At 42.4% G+C, this 11,811-nt stretch overlaps 1 protein-coding gene across 2 annotated transcripts in view; it reads left to right on the top strand.

Annotated features, from left to right (window-relative positions):
* Positions 1-1,076: 1,076 nt before the first annotated feature.
* The window catches only part of hapln1b (hyaluronan and proteoglycan link protein 1b), an 87,445-nt gene continuing 76,710 nt past the window's right edge, over positions 1,077-11,811 (top strand). For both annotated transcript variants that reach the window (XM_067982170.1, XM_067982169.1), the window contains exon 1: positions 1,077-1,215. The gene's annotated coding sequence lies outside the window, so the exon portion shown is untranslated. The remainder of the gene's footprint in view (positions 1,216-11,811) is intronic.

Below are 11,811 nucleotides of genomic sequence, written 5' to 3'. Positions count from 1 at the left end.
GCTTGTCGCAATCACAACGGTAACAGCTCTCAATAAAACAACCAGTCAACTGGAACTTGTGAACAGTCAGGGAATGATCAAAAGCAGCAATTAGGATCCGTGGATTTGGCTGGGCACTCCAAATAGTTCAGCAGAAACCCTTGCATTTCGTTTCGGAAGGGAATAAACCATGGGGGCAATTTTTCATTTCCATGAGAAAGTCGTACGGTGGAAAGGGGGGGAGGGAGTTACTCCACGGATGCTTATTTGATAAATTGTTTCTCAAAAAAAGAGAATATTGCAAAACCTTAAAACGGGAACTTAATGAAAAGTGCGTTTGTAAGAGAAGTCGCAGGCTTCTCTCAAAGAGTGCACTGTGCTGAAATAAGAAGCGATTTCCTTTGACTGGGCAGAATGACTGAACCTTGGACCTCACTCACTATCAACGCTGACTTTTGAAATATGTTTTGCGATGTTTTTTTGGTAGAAATTACATTAAACGGTTATGATGTTAAACATAGGAGCCCAGTTACATCCCTGAGTAAATAAGAAAATAAAATGACAGCCCACACACTGTGACAGCGTTAATCATCGAACCCACACAACCCCGCCCGTTGTCAGTGTTTGGAACCGATTCAGAATAAACAGGCGGGGAGGGAAAGAAAAGTCACTTTAAAACCACATTTGAGCTCCTAAAATACCCTTGTGTTCGTTGGTGTATGTCTCTGGCTGCTGTTTCCTAAGACCTTCCTTTCTTGAACTTACTCATCTCTTATACATCATTTTCCCCAAAAGAAAATTGTCTTCACTTCCTTGATCTTATATGGGAGGAGACGAGACTGTATTAAAATCAGATATCGCACCATATTTCCCGCCAATATTTTCTCGCACTTCTAAACATTATTCGTTAGTTTACTTAATTATTTCTGGGTCTGATAGGCGTACGTAACTATTTTATGACGTCGTGGCTATTTCCTCCTAGTGGGAAAAGTGTCTTCCTCCTCAATGGACCAAAATCACCAACACCCAGAGCAACAAACGGACATTCAGCAGTAACTCAGAGCCCAGAAGGTGAGCTCAGTCCAGTCTGCATCTCCACTCAACTGGGAATCAGAGACAGACAGAAACAGACGAGTCGACACAGAAAGTTTAGCTGCAACTCCGAAAAGTGTTTTCTTTTAAAACAAACTTTTGACAGATATTGAGCAGCCCGTGAGACTCCGCGATAGCTGTCAAGTAAGTGTGGTCAATGTGTTAGAGCAGTGTGAGCGGTTTGCATTGGAAAAGGTCTGATGGTAAAAATAGGGACGATATTATGCTGAGTGTACTGTCAGTAGAAGTGATATTGCCCGGTTCTTGAGTTACAGTGCACTGGGATACTGAATGACAACTCTTGGCTGATCCAGATGACTGTGCTAACGTCACACACCGCCTCGCCTCTCACTTTAGACCAGTGATAATAATTCAAGAAAGCTAATGAAGAATTTTAAAGTAAATGAAATATTTTTATTTCCAAGGGTGGTTTATCTCCTGCACCGAAGAGCTAACTGTATCGGGTTAAAGGGTGACTTGAAATTGATGATCAGCGCGAAATGCTCATGTCTTCTGTTGTCCCGCGGGTTTATTTCCTTAGAGTAAAAGTGTTCGTATATATGATGCAATCTCCATTCTGTTCAGACCGTACATCACAACGAGATCGCGTGTGCAAGTTAATTTTAGAAAACGACAGAACACGTTCAATGCGATGGAGTATTTGTAGGGAAGATATAGGTAATGGCGTGGTTGGCTGCATAGCAGAATATTTGCACCATGTGGATTTCGTTATTGAATTCCTCGCTTAAAGCAGCCCTGTCCCAATTTGTCGACTTTCCAAAATTAAAAATCAGTCACTTTTCAGGTTGGCCTGTTTTAAAAGTAAAATTGTTACTGTTTAAAAATCAGTGGTCGCGACAACAATTTTGGGAAGGTGCAAGTTTACTAGTGTTATTTATATGTGATGTGAGGTTTGACAAGAAGAGCTGGATATTTTTTCCTGGTCTGTGTCACTTCAGATTCAACAGCCGTCAGCTCTGAAAGTTTGGAATTCGTCCACTAGGGGAAAAAATCTTAAATTTTCGAGCTAAAACTGAATTTTTCAGATCTCACTTATCTCCTCAAACAAAAACCCAACGATGCCTTTATTTTTAAACGGGTCTGGAAAACATTGTGATTTCTGAGTTAAAGGAGACGTTGCAGCAAATATTGACCGTTCAAGTACATTAGGGAAACTCCAAGGCCTGGAATTTCCGCATAATTTCCGCCCAACAGTATACCCCTGGATTTACTTTAAACATTTAACAAAATTCCCCACGGCAAGTGCAAATGATGTGCGTTAACGCGGGTTTATTTCCAACCAGTTTGTTCAACAGTCCCTATTCTCTCACCTAAGGTATCCTATTAGCCTGAAATGACAAACTTTATTTGGCGAAGTTCAGAAAAGGATTTACACAGTCCTTCATTTTGTACAATTTTAAGAGTAGGGGAGGCAGTTGGCTAAACATAATATTGTGTGCAGTGTGAGGGCATCCAGTAAATTAATAATGAATTCCTTTATTAGAATGAATGAAAGGTTTTGTGTGTGTATACATAATCGGAAGTACAATTTCAAAATTTGCGGAGGACACCAAATTGGGGGTTGTAGTTAATACACAGGAAGAATGCGTCAAAATGCAAGAGAACATTAATAAACTTACAGAAATGGCGTGTAATTAGTAAGTGAATTTCAATATAGATAAGTGAGAGGTGATGCACTTTGGCAGGAAGAATAAGGAGGCCACCTACTGCTTGGATAATAAGTCTAAATGGGATAGAGGAGCAAAGGGATCTCCAGTAAAGGTACACAAATCATTAAAAGTAGGGAGGCAGGTTAATAAGACCATAAAAAAGGCAAACCAAGTACTAGGGCTCATTTCCAGAGGGATAGAATTGAAAAGCAGAGAAATTATGTTAAACTTGTAAAGCGCCTTGGTTAGACCACACATGGAGTACTGTGCTCAGTTCTGGTCTCCATATTATAAAAAGAATAAAGAGGCATTGGAGAAGGTGCAAATAAGATTCACAAGGATGATACCAGAACTGATAGGATATACTTATCAGGAAAGGCTGTAAGGCTGGGGCTTTTTTCTCTAGAAAAGAGATGGCTGAGGGGTGACCTGATAGAAGTCTTTAAGATAATGAGAGGGTTTGATAGGGTAGAGGTAGAGAAAATGTTTCCACTTGTGGGGAGTCCAAAACTAGAGGTCATCAATATAAAATAATCATTAATAAATCCAATAGGGAATTCAGGAGAAACTTCTTTATCCAGACTGTGGTAAAGATGTGGAATTCGCAAGGAGTAGTTGAGGCAAATAGCATAGATGCATTTAAGGGGAAGCTAGATACCCCATGCAAGGGATAAAGGAATAGAAGGGTATGCTGGTAGGGTTAGGTGAAGTAGGGAGGGAGGAGGCTCCTGTGGAGCATAAACACTTGCATAGACTAGTTGGGCCGAATGGCCTGCTTGTGTGCTGTAGACTTGATGTAACTGGGTGTATACATGTGTGGCGTATGTGGATAATTTACACGGTAGCCCTGCGCCACCTACTGGTCATTGAAGAAACGTTTCTAAAATCAGCAGAACGTCATTTTGGAATGTTTTCCCAATACGTTGTACCGTCTTTGACATTGTTCGAATTACAAGGTGTTGGGGTTTGGTTTGCACTGTCTATCATGCTTACTTTTACAAATAATGTAGTAATGCGTTGAGTAAAACATTAATACAAACAGTGCATTTTTATTTTATTTATTTTAATGGATTCCAATATACACCTATGGACAAACACCGCGGTGAGTCCCCTAAGGCTGTCAGGCACGGAAGATGTCACTAGTTGGGATGTTGCTGCATGCAGTGGACTGCAGTAAATACACAGACGTTCAGAATCTAGAACTCTAGTCTATCCAATCCTGTCCTAGTATCATCCAGAATCCCTGTTCCAGATGTAACACTTGAGTGTAAAATGTGGATCCAAACATAACATGTGTTCTCATGTTGAATGATTTCATGCCAATACCTTTGGCACACTAACAATTAAAAAAAATCCTTAAATAATAGAATATTGTAATTTAAACTAAATAATTGGAACATAAATGTACTGGGGCTCCTTGGCAAATTCAAGTCTTTAATGTGATTCAGCTGTATTCCAGTATCTGGGCAATTCGGTCATCAATTTTGGTGAATGTCCTCAACAGCTGTCCCGCAAAGCTTTGTAAGATGCCTTGTTCTCTGATTCCACCCATAATGTTGTACAAAGGTAATATATTCCAAGATACAATCATAAAATCTTACAGCTCAGAAGGACGCCTTTCGGCCCATCCTACCTGTGCCTGCTCTTTGAAAGAGCTATCCAACTAATCCCAACCTCCCGCTCTTTCCTGCAATTTTTTCCTTTTCTTGTATATATCCAATTCCCTTTTGAAAGTTAAAGCAAGCTGTGCTGTCACTCGGATTGAAACCGCGGCAAGCTGGTGGGCTAGGAATAATGTCAATTCGTGTATAATTACCATACCAGATTTCCACATTGTACTTTTTTGTCCCCTTTAAACGATTACATTTGACTACATGATACTGAAATCAGAACGCTAAGGGAGCATTTTGTATTTTGTGACTTCCTTTATATTGATGAGGTAAATTCATTTTCGGACTGCTACGTTTGGTTGTTAAAAAGAGGCCTTCCTTATTCTCGCATTGTCAGCTCCTTTTGCATTAACACGTGCAGATTCCAATGCATTTCGCGTTTGCCTCCTAACATTACAAAATATGTATTGAAAACTGATAGAACAATCAATTTCAGATTGGCCTTCTTGTCGATTTCACATTAATTTTTTAAAATCGGTTCAAACGTCACCAGCATTTTAGTTCACAGCTAAAGTGCAGCACACAAACAAGTTTAGCCGTTGTGGCTTTAAAGGCTAATTTACTACTTTTAGTACTTTTACTACTTTGCTGAAAAAGATTTTGAACCTAACCTATCTTTACTGCAGATGTTTTGCCACAATGGATAGATTAACCAGATACAGCGCTTATATGTAATTCTTCTTCAAGATGTGTAGTCGTATCATGTTTTACATCTTAGACTTGGTTTAAAGGCAGAGTTTAATATCTTTCAGCTTTTTATTTGTTCCATCACGCCAACGCTGGCAACATATTAAACATATACGTGTATAATATTATGTAACAGTCTTCATTGTATACGTTTTGTCTGATCTTTTAAATTATTAATGGCAATTGTCAAGTAACAATACGAAAGCACAATTACTGACATTTAATTGTGGAGCTGAACACTGCCTGCGTGATTCATTGAAGAACGGCGTGCCCCAAAGTTATCAATTATTTCCAGACAGACTCCATTACTTGAGTTGAATCACGTTTTAATTATTTTATCGCTCATTATTTATGGTTTTGCCCTAATTAGGAATTCATTTGGACAGCGGTATAAACGCCAGATTAAATCACTGAAGTCTGAGAATGTGACCTTCATCCGTCAATAATTGTCCTTTTAAATACAAAAGGGCTCCGGGCTGTGAACGGTTAAATGGTGTAATAACTTGTATAATGTAATTAATTTAACATTTGGCCGTCCAGAAACGAATTCATTTAGAAGGAAGCATGAAGCAAGATGTTAAAATGTGTGATCTCAATTATACATTGACGCCTGTAACTTACAACTTTGTCAGAATACTCAGGCTTCATTCTGCAAAGGAAGGCATTCGTTGTACAAAGCACACTGTGTTGCCAACATTCAGAAACCTTCCCACTGTGCGAGGAGGAATCTTAAGTTTCTCAAGGGCTGCAGATGTTTAAACGGAGTCGGTGCTGCCATCAGGTGGCAAAGTCAGCACTCCAACCACAAGAGGCATTCAGCCAATACAGTCTTTCCAAGTTTTTAAAACAAGTACTGTACTTCAATAAATCATTCTGCAAACCAATCAAAGATGAGTTGCCACCTGGTAGAATTCAAGGAAAAAGTATTTTAGAAGATGAAAAATTCTGCTTTTTCTTTTAACTATTTTCTCCCCTTTCCTCTTCATCTCCTGAAAGCTGTTTCTGAGATATCATAGAATTATAGAGAGGTTATAGCGTGGAAGGAGGCCATTTGATGCATCGAGGCCGTGCCGGCTCTATGCAAGAGCAATCCAGCTAGACCCACCCTATCCCTGCAGCCCTGCAATTTTTTTCCTTTCAAGTACTTATCCAATTCCCTTTTGAAAGCTACGATTGAATCTGCCTCCATCAGCCCCTCTGGCAGTGCATTCCAGATCATAACCACTCTTTTGCCAATCACCTTAAATTTATGTCCTCTGGTTCATGACCCTTCTGCCAAAGGGAACAGTTTTTCTCTCTATCTACTCTATCTAGACCTTTCATGATTTTAAATACCTCTATCAAATCTCTTCTCAACCTTCTCTGTTCCAAAGAGAATAACCCCAGCTTCTCCAGTCTATCCATGTTACTAAAGTCCCTCAACCCTGGAATCATTCTCATAAATCTCTTCTGCACGCTCTCTAATACCTTCACATCTTTTCTAAAGTGTAGTGCCCAGAACTGGACATAATATTCCAGTTGTGGCCAAACCAGTGTTTTAGAAAGGTTCATCATGTCTTCCTTGCTTTTGTACTCTATGCCTCTATTTATAAAGCCCAGGATCACATAAGCTTTTTTAACCACTTTCTCAACTTGCCCTGCCACCTTCAACGATTTGTGTACATATATCCCAAGATCTCTCTGTTCTTGTATCCCTTTTAGAATTGTGATTGCAGAGATACCCGAGACCTTCCATTATCATCCCTGGTAGGCATTCTTCAGCAGTGAGCCTAGACAGTTAATGTTGGCAGATAATTCCAGCTGTTGGAGGTATCATAGCTGGATCCAAGTCTATCCACAACCGATGCCCACATGTGCACTTTCCATCAAAGGCTACCAGGGAGCATTCAGGAACATGACTGATAGCTGATTTTTCCCTTCCCTAGCCCAGGGGCACTGAGGCAAATACCCATATTGTCACCTCATTGAGGATCAGGTAATTTAGCACAGGTTAGGGACGGAACATAGGATCTTTCTGGTCTGTATGTTTCAGTGACATACCAGAATTCATCCAAAATGTTATTGTTTGAGAATCGGCCGAAGTTCTCGTAGCAGATGAGTCATTTGTCACAATCCTGTCACTGGTCTAGTTTGCTGTTATAATCATGTTTCAAACATTTCATCCCTGATTTTATCCCAGTCCACCTGGCACGAGCAGGGTTTGAGGGTAGTTAAAATGGTGATCAGGGGGGTGTTTGCCTCCTCAAAAAATCCACTCTTAACTCCTCTGTCCTTGCAAACTACCGCCCCATTTTTAACCTCCCTTTCCTCTCCAAAGTCCTTGAATGTGTTGTCCCTCCCAAATCCGTGCCTATCATTCCTGCAACTCCATTTTGAACCTCTCCAATCAGGATTCTGCCGCTTTCCAAAGCGCTGAAACGGTCCAAATCATACTTACAAATGACATCCTCTGTGAATGTGACCGTGGTGCTCATCCTTCTCAACCACCCTGCAGCCTTTGACACGGTTGGCCACACCATCCTCCTCCAAAGCCTCCTCAGTTGTCCAGCTGAGTGGAATTGCCCTCATCTGGTTTCAATCTTACCTACCCAGTTCTGGCAGAGAATCTCCTGCAACAGCTTCGCTCTCGTCCCGGCACCATTACCGCTGGAGTCCCCCAAGTATCTATCCTTCGCCCCATCTATTTCCACAACAACAACAACTTGCATTTATATAGTGCCTTTAACGTAGTAAAACGTCCCAGTGTGCTTCACAGGAGTGTAATCAGGCAAAAGTTGACACCAAATCAAGAAGGAGACATTAGGACATGTGACTAAAAGCTTGATCAAAGAGGTAGGTTTTAAGGAGGGTCTTAAAGGAGAAGAGAGAGGTACATAAGAACATAAGAAATAGGAGCAGGAGTAGGCCAATCGGCCCCTCGAGCCTGCTCCGCCATTCAATAAGATCATGGCTGATCTGATCCTAACCTCAAATCTAAATTCATGTCCAATTTCCTGCCCGCTCCCCGTAACCCCTAATTCCCTTTACTTCTAGGAAACTGTCTATTTCTGTTTTAAATTTATTTAATGATGTAGCTTCCACAGCTTCCTGGGGCAGCAAATTCCACAGACCTACTAACCTCTGAGTGAAGAAGTTTCTCCTCATCTCAGTTTTGAAAGAGCAGCCCCTTATTCTAAGATTATGCCCCCTAGTTCTCGTTTCACCCATCCTTGGGAACATCCTTACCGCATCCACCCGATCAAGCCCCTTCATAATCTTATATTATTCAATAAGATCGCCTCTCATTCTTCTGAACTCCAATGAGTAGAGTCCCAATCTACTCAACCTCTCCTCATATGTCTGCCCCCTCATCCCTGGGATTAACCGAGTGAACTTTCTTTGTACTGCCTCGACAGCAAGTATGTCTTTTCTTAAGTATGGAGACTAAAACTGTATGCAGTATTCCAGGTGCGGTCTCACCAATACCTTATATAACTGCAGCAATACCTCCCTGTTTTTATATTCTATCCCCCTAGCAATAAAAGCCAGCATTCCGTTGGCCTTCTTGATCACCTGCTGCACCTGCATACTAACTTTTTGATTTTCTTGCACTAGGACCCCCAGATCCCTTTGTACTGCAGTACTTTCCAGTTTCTCGCCATTAAGATAATAACTTGAAAGTGGAGAGCCAAAGAGGTTAAGGGAGGGAATTCCAGAGCTTAAGGCCTAGATGGCTGAAGGCACGACTGCCAATGGTGGGGTGAAAGAAGTGGGGTATGCATAACGGGGCAGAGTTGGAGGAATGCAGAGTTCCCACAGGGTCGTAGGGCTGGAGGAGGTTATAGAGATAGGGAGGGGCGAGGCCACGGAGGGATTTTAACTCAAGGGTGACAATTTTAAAATTGAGGTGTTCAGGGACTGGGAGCCAATGTAGGTCAACAAGCACATGGGTGATGGGTGAACGGGACTTGATGCAAATTAGGATACGGACAGCAGAGTTTTGGATGAGCTTAAGTTTATGGAGGGTGGAAGATGGGAGCTCGACCAAGAGAGCATTGGAATAGTCGAGTCTGGAGTTAACAAAAGCATGGATGGGGGTTTCAGCAGCAGATGGGGTGAGGCAATGGTAGAGATAGGCGATATTATGGAGGTGGAAGTAGGCGATATCGGTGATGAAGAGGATATGGGGGTCAGAAGGCCAGCTCAAGATCAAATAGGACACCAAGGTTGCAAACAGTCTGGTTGAGGCTGAGACAGTGGCCAGGGAAGGGGCTGAAATCAATGGTTAGGGAACGGAGTTTGTGGTGGGGGCCGAAGAAAATGGCTTTGATCTTCCCAATATTTAATACAATTTAAAATTTAATGTTTGGAAGGGAGTTCCAGGGTTTTGACCCAGCGATGATGAAGGAACAGCGATATATTTCCAAGTCAGGATGATGTATGACTTGGAGGGGAATGTGCAGGTGGTGTTGTTCCCATGTGCCTGCTGCCCTTGTCCTTCTAGGTGGTAGAGGTCGCGGGTTTGGGAGGTGCTGTCGAAGAAGCCTTGGCGAGTTGCTGCACTGCATCCTGTAGATGGTACACACTGCAGCCACGGTGCACCGGTGGTGAAGGGAGTGAATGTTTATGAAGGGGCGTCAATCAAGCGGGCTGCTTTGTCCTGGATGATGTCGAGCTTCTTGAGTGTTGTTGGAGCTGCACTCATCCAGGCAAGTGGAGAGTATTCCATCACACTGCTGACTTGTGCCTTGTAGATGGTGAAAAGGCTTTGGGGAGTCAGGAAGTGAGTCACACACCACAGAATACCCAGCCTCTGACCTGCTCTTGTAGCCACAGTATTTATGTGGCTGGTCCAGTTAAGTTAATGGTGACCCCCAGGATGTTGATGGTGGGGGATTCAGCGATGGTAATGTCATTGAATGTCAAAGGGAGGTGATTGGACTCTCTCTTGTTGGAGATGGTCATTGCCTGAGACTTGTCTGGCGCAAATGCTACTTGCCATTTATCAGCCGAAGCCTGGATGTTGTCCAGGTCTTGCTGCATGTGGGCACGGACTGCTTCATTATCTGAGGGGTTGCGAATGGAATTGAACACTTTGTGCAATCATCAGCAAACATCCCCATTTCTGACCTTATGATGGAGGGAAGGTCATTGATGAATCAGCTGAAGATTGTTGGGCCTAGGACACTGCCCTGAGGAATTCCTGCAGCATTGTCAATGTTGAAATAATGAAAAAAGCTCCAAACTGGAACCTGCAGATTAAGACCTGGTTTAATTGAATGAACTCCTTAAAGATTCTGTCTTAAAATTAACTTATTACTTTTCTTGCCCAGAGGTTCAGGGAAGTAATATATTCTGAGAGTCTGGATTGAATTAAAACTAAGCTAGTCATCAAGGACATTGTATCAATCTGGTGTGGAAGGTAGAATAGTTCCTAATTTGTAAGGAATCGTAATGGAATATAATTAGTTGGAGCTAGGAATTGAACAATCACACAAAGAACTGTAAGAATGACCAATCAGCAAAGATCCTTCTGAAATTTGATAGGATCAGTTGACTAACATGGAACAGAAGAAAGATATAGGCCTAGAAATTCAATGCACGGTGCCTGTTTTTCAGGCATAAAACGAGCGCCTAAGCATCTAATATGGTGAACGGGACGTGCCTGAAGTGCTGCACTACCCACCACATTGGTAAAGGCAGAAAAACAGGAGACCAGGGCTCGAACCTGAAACAGGCATTAGGACCATTGCATATGCAAATAGGGGGCCTTATGTCTGCTGGAGGCCCTCTTTGTAAATTTGGACTGTCCTAAACGTAGCCAGTGCCGGGCCAGCTGCGTTTAGGAAAACATACATATGGCTTAATCAGTGATCCTTAAAGGGACCACTGGAGGCCACGACCAAAAGGTATGTTTTTAAAAAAATACCTACTTGAATGTGAAGTCAGGAGGCGCAAGAGTGCTCCACTGCAGTGACTGTTGCTGGCCCCTGCTTGCCCCCCTCCCAATCTCCTCCCTACCTCATGATCTATTTCCCCCCTCTCCTGATCGCCCCCCTCCCTTCAGATCGCTTTCCCTTACCCCCACCCCAGGACCTACCTAAGGGCCACTGCCATTGCCTCAGTGGCCAGAAATTGAAATTCTCTTTGCCAGTGAGCTGCCTGGGGACGCCCAGCAGTCATCTGCAGCTCGCTGGTCTCGTGTAATTGAGGCCCGAGGCCAAATATTGCGTTCTGGCATATTGTTCCCTGTGCCCAGTTCCTAGGCCATACTGTTGGCCCTCTGTAGACTTCATTATTGATCCTAAGGCATGAGTGGCATAAGGTAAGCTTTTCGATGTTAGCATTGATTGGAGAGATTTGAGATCCTCAACAACAATGTTAAGCGACTGAACATACATACATACCTTTATGTCAAGGGGGCTGGAATACAAAGGGGAAGGAAGTTATGCTGCAGTTGTTTAGATCATTGGTCAGACCCCATTTGGAGTATTGCATTCAGTTCTGGGCACCGTATCTCAGGAAGGATATATTGGTCTTGGAGGGCTTGCAGCGCAATATGATACTGAGGTTTAAAGGGTTAAATTATGAGGATACGTTACATAAACTTGGCTTGTATTCCCTTGAGTATAGAATATTGAGGGTTGATCTAATCAAGGTGTTTAAAATAATAAAAGGATTTGATAGGGTAGATAAAAGAGAAACTATTTCCTCTAGTGGGGGAATCCAGCACA

The sequence above is a fragment of the Heptranchias perlo genome, chromosome 4 (assembly GCF_035084215.1).
Source record: "Heptranchias perlo isolate sHepPer1 chromosome 4, sHepPer1.hap1, whole genome shotgun sequence".
Classification (NCBI taxonomy): Eukaryota; Metazoa; Chordata; class Chondrichthyes; order Hexanchiformes; family Hexanchidae; genus Heptranchias; species Heptranchias perlo.
Note: the sequence above shows the minus strand (reverse complement) of the source record. Positions and strands in the feature narration are given on the sequence as shown.